The sequence below is a fragment of the Aethalodelphis obliquidens genome, unplaced genomic scaffold (genome assembly GCF_003676395.1).
Source record: "Aethalodelphis obliquidens isolate GAN/ISIS:26980383/991018 unplaced genomic scaffold, ASM367639v1 scaffold59, whole genome shotgun sequence".
Classification (NCBI taxonomy): domain Eukaryota; kingdom Metazoa; phylum Chordata; class Mammalia; order Artiodactyla; family Delphinidae; genus Aethalodelphis; species Aethalodelphis obliquidens.
This window is the reverse complement of record NW_020838003.1, coordinates 10,175,048-10,185,539: the sequence shown is the minus strand read 5'-3', so window position 1 is coordinate 10,185,539 and position 10,492 is coordinate 10,175,048. Positions and strand designations below refer to the sequence as shown.

At 42.3% G+C, this 10,492-nt stretch overlaps 1 protein-coding gene across 1 annotated transcript in view; it reads left to right on the top strand.

The window, feature by feature from the left end:
* SCD5 (stearoyl-CoA desaturase 5) overlaps nt 1-10,492 on the top strand; it is a 157,661-nt gene that overhangs the window by 92,464 nt on the left and 54,705 nt on the right. The window lies entirely within an intron of this gene.

Sequence of the window (10,492 nt, the reverse complement as noted above, 5' to 3'; positions counted from 1 at the left end):
TTTTTTTTTTTTTTTTTTGCGGTACGCGGGCCTCTCACTGTTGTGGCTTCTCCCGTTGCGGAGCACAGGCTCTGGACGTGCAGGCTCAGCGGCCATGGCTCACGGGCCCAGCCCCTCCGTGGCATGCGGGATCCTCCCGGACCGGGGCACGAACCCGTGTCCCCTGCATTGGCAGGCGGACTCTCAACCACTGCGCCACCAGGGAAGCCCAAAGATGAAGAATTTAAACACAGTGATAAAGAACGCCAGAGAGGGCGGCTTCTTTAGAGAGGATGATCAGGGAAGATGTTGTCGCTGAGGAGGTGACATTAGAGCTGAGACCTAAGGGAGGGAACAGGTATGGGAAGAGCATTCCAGACAGAAGGAGGAGCCGGAAGTGGGAACAAGTATGTTGCGTTCAAGGAGGAGCAAGATGGCCCATGTGGCTGGTCCAAGGGAGTGAGGGAGAAGATGGTCACAGGAGAGGCCCGAGAGCGGGGCAGGGCTCTGTCAGGCATAGCAAGCAGTTTGCATATTATTTTTAAAGTCCTGGAAAGGAACTGCAAGATTTTAGGCAGGGGAGCGACATGCCTCATGCATTTCAATGGCAAAAGTGAGCCTCAGACCACCGTCATGAGACCTGGGAGATGTTGTACCAGATTCAGGATGGTGGACCCACCCCAAGGCTGGGTCTCCATGGGGAGAGCTTGTTGAGGAGGGAGACTGCATGTTGAGGCAGTGCCCTCGAGGACAGCTCAGGGTGTTAGCAGCAGCGTGGAGTGGCAGTTGGTTAGAAGGAGAAAAAGACATGCCGTGGACTCAAGAATCCTTGCATGGCATCCCGTGCAGGTCTGACTCTCAGGGCAGAGATCCTGTTTCAGGGTGTGCCGTCTTCCCTAACAACCACCCTAAGCTTCAGATGTACAGCCCTTCTTCCGCATGGCAGAAACAGGTTCATCTTCCTCTGGCAAGATGGGTGGATGTGGTTGGTTTCCTCCTGCTGTGTCAACAGGCGGCGGCAGAAGTGGTCCTGACCCTGATGCCCCAAGAAGTCTTCCTGGTGTGGTTTTGGAAGATGACTTGCACACCTGCCTCACGTCATCTCCTTCCACAGCATCTTGCCCTCCTGGGCACCTTTGGAGTCAAGTAGAAAGGACAAATAGCTTGGCTGTCTCTGAGCTCTGGTGATACATGGATTCATCAAAGCGTTGTTGTATACATGCTGCTTTGTGGCTCCATCAGTATTGCGGGATACTCTGACAGATGACGGGGTGGAGGTGGGAAGCAGGAGAGAGAAGAAACTCTCCCGGGGCTGCTGCATGAGGCCCAGCATTTTCCCTCTGTGCCTGCCTGGTAGGATTAATCACAATTCCTACCAATAAAAATGTCCCTTTTAAAGTAGAGATTAAGATGGCTCCACCCCCCTAAGATGCTTCACCTCCTTTGTTGTGGGTCTAGGTCAGTGGAAGCAGGTGACATGAGTGAAACCACCTCAAGGGAACGAAAAGGTGATAGCCTGGGGTGTCCTGAGAAGAGAGAGCAATTCTGTAGATGGACATGCCAACCAGTAGGGCTAGTCCCTCTCTCATGTTGCCCTCCCCAAATAAAACAGAGACTCTTTATACAAATCTTACCCTCTTTGTAGTACAATGGATGAATTCCTTGATTAAATTTAATCAAGGTGATTAAATTTTGTAAACAAAAAATGATATACTTTAAAGGCATAAAGAGAGTTTTTATTGAAAGAAATACTTGGTAAATAAAGTCGAGGGTATTTTTGCAAACAAATAGCTACCAGATTTTTATATGTTAATTTGGTTCCACACCTATATTGGATGAAAGTTACTCTTATTTAAGATGAATTCCACCTGCAGTCCTGTCAATTTGGAATCTATTCTGAAACATATTATCAAGCTAAATGTTTCATCCTGCCTTCTTTTCACACAGAAGATGTTTAGTAGCGCACAGGCAGGGCATCCCCTTCCCCTTATCCGTGTTCTTCCCCTACTCCTCCCAGCCCCCTAAATCCCTACTCCCCCACCAGTTTCTCCTGGAACCACAGAAGGTTGGAGCTGAGGGACCTTAGAAACTAAGTCTAATCCCTTTTCTAACAACTAAAAAAACTAAGGGCCAAATATCTGTGAATATTTTTGTTTGTTTATTTTTCCACACTGTCTCCAGAAATGCTTATGGAAGTTGAAGGAGACTGTGTCACAATGCAATTCCTTGACAAGCTACTTCTTCCTGTACCTGCCACCAGGTATTTGGGCTGAGCTAGCACGTTGTCACTGCTTATTCTTCATTCCACTGCTATCCTGCCAGACACTCTTACGTTGCTGCTTTCTAGGTTTCCCAACCCACTGATTATTTTGCATTTTGGATGATTTCTCTCCCAGCTGCCTTCATTTGCATTTTTCCTAAATCAGATCTCATTGTGATAATTTCTATTCATATTTCTAACCTCTTTAGATCCATTTGTGTTATTTCTCTGTCCTCAATGATGTCTGCAGCACCTCCTAACTTGGCACCAACCAAAAATGTTATTAAATGTGTACGCCTTGTTCCCAGTCATTAATGAAGCTAGATCTAACAGATCCATTGGGGCCTTCCATCAGCTGCCTCCCCCCACCCCATCCCTATAGATATTGAGCTGTTTTTCATCTTTGGTTCTTGTTTATTAAGGTTCAAGCTTTTCAGTCATCCTGTCCTAGTTCCTACTAGCACCAACCAGAGCTCTTGTCACAAATGTTTCAAGGATGTTTTTTTACACGCTTTATTAAACTCTAAAGGTACGATAGCTATAGAAGTCATTGAATCAACAATTTTAATTAACGGTAAAATTTATAATTTCATATGCCAGAGGAAATTTTTAGCCTTGCTTTTAAAAACTCTTCTAGAAGGCAGACACATTTGATTGTCTTTATGTCTCCTATTTATTCTTCTATAGCTTTTTGTGTAAATCTGCTGGTTAATTCTCTTTGAATTTAAAGGTGCATAAACCATTATGCGCTTGTGAGGAACACAAGTGATATATATGAAATGGCCCTTGTCATGAGAAGCTTATGATCAGATAGAGCAGGCTAGACCTAAGTATAATGAGGAGGGACTCTAACCAGACAATGAGGAGTTAAATTGCTTGAAAGCTTCATACTGGTTCTTAGGGCTGCAAAAATAGGAATATGAATTAGGATGTTAAGATAAAGCCTAATGCAGAAGGGAAGTTTTGAGCTGAAAACTCAAAAGGTAAAAAGGATTTGCATAGGCAAGGAAGAAGTGGGGGAACATAGGGAAACATCTGAGCTAAGGTAGAGAGAGAGGAATGATCGTGACATCCTGTGTGGGGTCTCGGAGCAGTAGAAAATCAGTCTGATTGAAGAAAGAATCTGACTGGTGTAACGTCAGTTTGCAAATCCAGTTGACTGTATAGCATCTCTCACTGGACGTCTCTTAGGTATCTCACAATCAGTGTGCCCAAAATTAACGTTGTGACTCTACCCTCTCTCCAAACTACTTCTCTCCTAGTTTTCCCCACCAGAAATATGGGTGTCATCCATGATTTCTCTAGTCCCCTAATCACCCCTCATCCAATCTTTTATCCAATCTCTTTAAGTTCTACTGCTCAATTATATCTTGAAACTGAATAATTCTCATTTCTGCCACTCTCTAGTCCAAGCCATGACTGTTTCTTGCCTGGACTACTACAAAAACTGAGCACTTGCCCCTCTCCATATTGCAGCCAGAGAGAACTTACTGAAAATTAAACCACTCTCTAGCAAGAAAAGAAAATCTTTCAGTGGCAGAGCATTGCCTTTGGAATGAAGTCCAACCTTGTTATCATGGCATAGAAGCCCTGGTGTGATCAGGCTTTACACACCAGTGCTCTGTTTCCACTCCACATGGGTGTACTTCAATGCAATTGTAATACTAACCATTTGAGTTGGTTTCAGATCCACAAAGAAAAGCGCCAGTCCTCCACATGGATGCCCGTGCTTCAGATCCAGCCATGAGCAGGGGTCTCCAGGCCCCCCGTATCTACAGACTCAGGGCTTCCCACAATTCCCTCATGTTCAGTAATTCGCTAGAACAACTCACAGAACTGAAGAAAGTGCTATACTTACTATTACAGTTTTATTATAAAGGATACAAATCGGGACCAACCAAATGGAAGAGACACACAGTGGGAGGTCTGGGAGGATCCCGCATCCAGAGTTTTCTCGCCTCTCCCTGTGGAGTCAGCTCACCTCACCTTCCCTGCACATCAGTAGGTTCATCAGCCAGGGAGCTCCTCTGAGCCTGTGTCCAGAGCTTTTACTAGAGTTTTATTAGAAAGGCATGATTGATTAAATCACTGGCCATGTGACTCAGCTCAATCTCCAGTCCCCTTCCCCTACCAAAGGGCCAACCCTCTAATCACATACTTGGTCTTTCTGGTGACCAGCCCCAATCCTGAAGCTATCCAGGACTCCCTACTGAGTCATCTCATTAGCATAATGATGTCACTCCTATCACTCAGGAAATTCCAACAGTTTTTGAATCTCTGTACCAGGAACCACTGGGGACAAAGACCAGGTATATCTTTATTTCACCACAAAACCTCCCAGACCTCATCTTGCACCACTCTTGCCCTCCATGCACAGACATGCTGGTCTTCTCGTAGCCTCTGGACTGTGCCACGTCCTTCCCTGTCCCTGAGACAATTCCCTTCTCCCTCTCTCACTCCCACCCAACTCTCACAGCCTAAGATTACCTGATCAGAAAGTCCTTGCCTATCTCAATGTCGCCCTTGTATCTCCCCATACTTATTTGCTGCATAGCACCTGATTTTATCTATGTTTGTCCCCTCCATAGAATATAAACTGTTTGAGGACATAGCCTTGTTGTCTTGTTCCTTCTTTATCTTCTAGCACATACCAACATTCAGTACATATTTGTCAAATTAAAGAATAAATAAAGTGGGAAAGATAAGAATATTAATGCCATTTGAAGCTATTCGATTGTTAAGAAGAAGAAATGTTTAGGCTTGATGAGAAAAGTAATACAGAGAGGTTGTCAAATCAGAAGCAAGAGAATGATAGGTTTGGGGGGCATATGAATATGGGGAGTATGATTGCAGTGTACCAAATGTATTGTGGAGGGGAAAGGACTAGAGGCAGGAGGCTTTAGAAGACTATTCCGTTGGAGCAACAAAGGCAACAAAAGCCTGTGCGCCATAACTACTGAGCCCGTGTGCCACAACTACTGGAGCCTGCGCTGTTAGAGCCCATGCTCCGCAGCAAGAGAAGCCACTGCAATGAGAAGCCCTCACACCTCAACGAAGAGTGGCCCCCGCTCGCCACAACTAGAGAAAGCCCACGTGCAGCAACGAAGAGCCAACGCAGCCAAAAATAAAATTAATTAATTAAATAAAAATAAAAAATATGTCTTACTCAAATACATTCTTGTTGTAAGAGATAAATACTGGAGTAACAAAAGAAAATATGAGACCCCCTTTCTTACTTTGCAATCTTTTTTTTTTCTTTTTTACTTTGCAATCTTTAAGTTTTGTCAACAAACACTTTTTTAAACTGTTAAAGTTGGCTTTTCAACATTTGCCTGGCTCCTAAAACCTCCCCAGGCTGAGTGGCACAGGAGGACTAGGCAGCAAGTGGGGACTTGTTCTCTCGAAACTGCAATTTGCCAGGTGGTGAAGACTGCTGCCAGGCTTTTCTTGGGGACTTTCTGGGCTCTTCTTACAGATTGCCAGTATTATCTGGAGGGAAATCAATACTGACCCAGTATCAACAGTGGGGAAAGCACCGAATGTTCTTCACTGTTTGAATAGTACGGTGTTGGCATCTGAACTGGGGGAGATTAAATTCAGACCCCAGAGACTGAGATAAAGTCTATTTCAAGTGAGCCTTAGGGTCCCTAAAGAGTGGAGGCCACAGCATCTTTCCCTCTTTGACCCCCTTGATAAAATGACCCTTTTTCTCAGACAGGACATCATTACTCATAAGACACACACACACAAACATGCACACACACACACATATACACACGTTCTACTCTAAAACTTGCCTATTGAAGCTAACATGTTGGTCCTAGTTTCTTTTTCACTACTGACTGAAAACAAAGATGTATTATGAATACAAGTGGAATTCCCTTTGGCTATGTTTTGAAGCCACCTGGTAAACTTTCCCTTTTGGAATTTTAAGCAGCCACACAATTGAATTAGGGGACAGAACAACCACACTGGTGTCTGGTCAGAAGCAAGCAACTGTTTGCAGCTGTGCTAGGGGAAAGCCAGTCACTGGTTCTGCTTTCAGATCTGTTGACTGGGACAAGCTAAATGCTGTTTAACTTGGCCTTCATCTTGCTACCCAGAGCAAATTACGTGGGCCTTAAAAGACAGTTTCCCCTACTGCCATTTAAAGGACTTGATTCAAGAATTTATTCTGAACATAAAAGGAAGTTGGGGAAGAGTAGTTTTGACAGAGTGGGTTGCTTCAAAATCTGCTTCAGTGGAGCTTTTGAGATTGATTACCTTTGCTCAAGTCCCAGAGAATACACAAAGGCTGTGCTTATGGAGAAAAATCACCACATGATCAATTTCAATTTCTACAGTCTCAACAGGGATCCCATTTAGGGATATTATCTATGATGGAGAGGGAAGTAATAGAGGTACAACACAAAGGATGGGTTTAAGTGAGGGCACTGTCACCCTGGTTGCGGTGTGATTGGTTGGTTAGTGCTAATAAGAACGAAGATAGGAGAAGGGTGATGTAAATACACTATCATGTGTAAAACAGATAGCTAGTGGGAACCTGTGGTATAGCCCAGGGAGCTCAGCTTGGTGCTCTGTGATGACCTAGATGGGCGGGATGGGGTGGAGGATGAGAGGGAGGCCCAAGAGGGAGGGGATATATGTATACATATAGCTGATTCACTTCACTGTACAGCAGAAACCAACACAACATTGTAAAGCAATTATACTCCAATTAAAAAAAAAAAGAAGGCAGAAAAGGTAAGAGAAAAAAAAAAAGATATATCACGGACTGGATTACTAGATGAATATTACGGCTTCATAGTTTTTCCTAACCTGGGGCTGATGGCAGAAGCTGGGTTATTTTGATTCTGGAGTATAGAAATTTTAAAATAATGTTTCCCTCATATTACAAAAGAAAAACTTGATCATTATAACAACGTAGAAAATACAGACAAACTGAAAGAAAAAATTAAAAATCACTCACTGCCCCACTCCCTACGGAGAACAACTGTAAACATGTTGACTTATACTTTAAAATTTTTCTGTGCTTAAATACATATTTTTATTAAGAATGCATTCATTACTGCATCTTTTATTTTGAAAACTGTCTTTCACTTAACTACCTTCTACCTCATCTCTCCATGTCAGTACTACAATATCCCTTTTTGTGAGTTTTTAAATACAAAACCAACAGATGCTCTTGTTAAAAATTTCTGAGTATAGGATAAAATGTAAAAGTATTTCTCCTACCTCCCAGTCTTACCTCCCCTAAGGTAACCCTAAGACTTTTTCTTAATATTTCACACACACACACACACACACACACACACACAGAGTATTCAATTAACTAATGTATCACAAGGTACAAAGTCAAATCCTGTTATGTGGAAATTCAGGGTTTTTCCAAGTTTTCACTTCAGTGAGCATCCTTGTGATTAAATATTTGCACACAGCTATGATTATTTCCTTAAGATAAACTCCAGAAAATGAATTGCACAATTTTAGCGCTTTTAATACATGCAGCACATTTGCCCTTCACATGGTTTGTGCCAATTTCTCCCTCCCACCCATACTCAACATTGAATTTTAAAAAATCTTTAAAAGTATAACACATATAGAAAAGTGTCCAAACCATGGGTTAGCCCTGTCCAATATGGTAGCCACCAGCCACATGTGGCTACTGAGTACTTGACATGTGGTTGGTCCAAGTTGAGGTGTGCTGGAATTGTAAAATACAAGCCCAGTTTTGAAATATGGGTACAGAAAAATATCATATAAAATATATCATTAATGATTTTATGCTAATAATATATTGAGTGATATTTTGGATGTAGTATGTTAAGGAAAAATATATGATTAAAATTGATTTTTTACTTGTTTATTTTCACTTTTTTAGTGTAGCTACTAGGAAAATTTAAATCACATATGTGGCTCACAATTGTATTTCTCTTGGACAGCACAAAGAAGGACGTGGTATGGCTTCTTGGGTAATGAAACCTGCTGTCCTGATTGGCTGTCTTCCTCTTCCTCTCCTGTTCCCCTGACCCCACCCCTGCCTGTGCCTCAGTTACAGCTAGCGCTATTAGAACTAATGTAGCTCCCTTCACCACAACAATTCTTTGTCAGGAGTGATCAATAAACACAGGGTGAGTGTCCACTATTGAAGGCAATGGGGTATTAAGACCGTGATCTACCAGAACCGACCATTAAGTACAAACTCGAAGTTGCAAGTTGAATCATCTGTTAATTGATTTGTTAGAAAGTGTACGTACTTAGGCTTCAGGAATTGCTGCTGAGTCCAGCATCATGCCCCTATTAAAATGTGCACGCAGAGCATGGACAGACGGAATACGCACACTTGACAAGTCAGTTTGTTGATGGAAGGTCACCATCTCTTGTCGGCCCTCAGCTTTCCCTTCCTCACACATTGACTGTACTAAACACACCCTCGGTACACACACCTTTTCATCAAACACAAATGCTCTTCCCAGGTTGGCTTCCACACCCAATCACTTCAGGGTAGAAGCAAAATGCAGATAAGTAGGAAGAAGAGGGCCCAGAGATGACCATGTGAATCTTACTTCCTTTCTGCCCTATTGTTGTCTTACATCTTGTTCTCTGAGTCACTTTTTCGCTGGACTCAGCTTTAGAGTTTTAAAAAAAAAAGATTTTTTAAAGTACATCTTAAAGTATTTTTGGCTCGATTGTATGCTCGATTATTTGGAATGTGGCCCAAATCCTTGCTTCATTCCACTGCTTCAAAGTAGCTTCTGTCTGGAAGGCATTCAGGTAAGGGGGATTAAAATAAAGAAATATCTCTGTTCCATCTTGTCTTCATCATCATTCTTTTGTTGTTCTATCATGCTTAATTTTATGAGAATAATGTTTCTAGCCCTTTGGAACTCTCCACTTAGAGTTTTCTCTTTAAAAGACTCTCCCTCCCCTAAACTTGAAGAATAAGGGAAATATCTTGTGGAAACGAGTGTGAACTAAGAACCGAAGGAGCACCATCTTTGTTCCGTTATTGGTTTGACTTACTAGATGAACTTGAATACATGTCTTCTAAACCTTAATTTTGCCATCTGTGGACTGGGGACAGAGTGTTCCCCCTCCTTCCTATGTTTAGTTGGGTTTGCAATAAAAGCAATAAACTGGATGCAAAAGTAATAAATTATTCCTTGGGCTGCAGTGGTCTTGACATTTGAAATTCCTTCCAGACTCCAGATTCTGTGATTATAAATAATAAATGCTTTCACTCTTTCCAGCCACTGTGTTTCAACACACTGGGAAAATTTAAAGACCTCTTTCTTATCGCAGTAAGCCAGGCTACAATTTTTACCTTACACAGATTGCTAAGCACATTTTTCCCTCTTTATATTCAAAGCTGAGCATATACTTCTTAAGGTCTTTCTACCTTCCCTCTTTCTGTCCCATTACCCAAGGGTTAAGCAAATTTTAAAAGTTTACAATGGTGCTATAAAATGAACAAGGTTGAGTTGCCTTCCAGCAGCACTGGTTGAGCCAGAGAGACAAAAAACTCCATGAAATATTTTTTGGTTAAAAGAACTGTTAAAACTTTGAGGATAAAACAGTTCTGTCTCTTCTCATCAGCATGAAGAAGCCAATATCTGTGAAATGGCAGATTCCTAATGAAAGCATGACTAAGTACTGAATAGTATGGTATAAAACATTATTACCTTTTTTTTTTAAAAAAAGAGCTTATACACTATATATATTTATTTTTATTTTCAGATTATAGTTGGCCCTTGAATAACTTGGGGGTTAATCCATCTATAATTTATCATTGGCCTTTCCTATATGCAGTTCCTTTACATTCTCAGATTCAACCAACCTCAGACCGTGAAGTACTATTGAAAAATATCCGTGTGTAAGTGGACCTGCACAGTTCAAACCTGTGCTGTCCAAGGGTCAACTGTAATTTTCCTACCAAAAGCACTACTTCCCAACCTAATTTGTCGTCTCAAAGCTTTGAAAGCATTATCAGATAAAAACAAATCTGAGTATACATCGAAAGTTTATAGGTCTCACTGGCCCATGGCTATAGCTAAGATTTCATTAACAGTGTCAGCTGAAATGCTGCCCTGATAGCTCACCCAGGACCTCCAGCTCCTGTCACTCTCTCCCGTCACCAGAGGGTCAGCAGGCTGGTCCCTCATGTGTGCCTGAGCCCCACCCTGTCTGTGGGTTTGGCAGAGTCTGCTGGACTCTGATGCTTCTCCTTCCTTGGGCACCAGAGCCTCTCTTGGG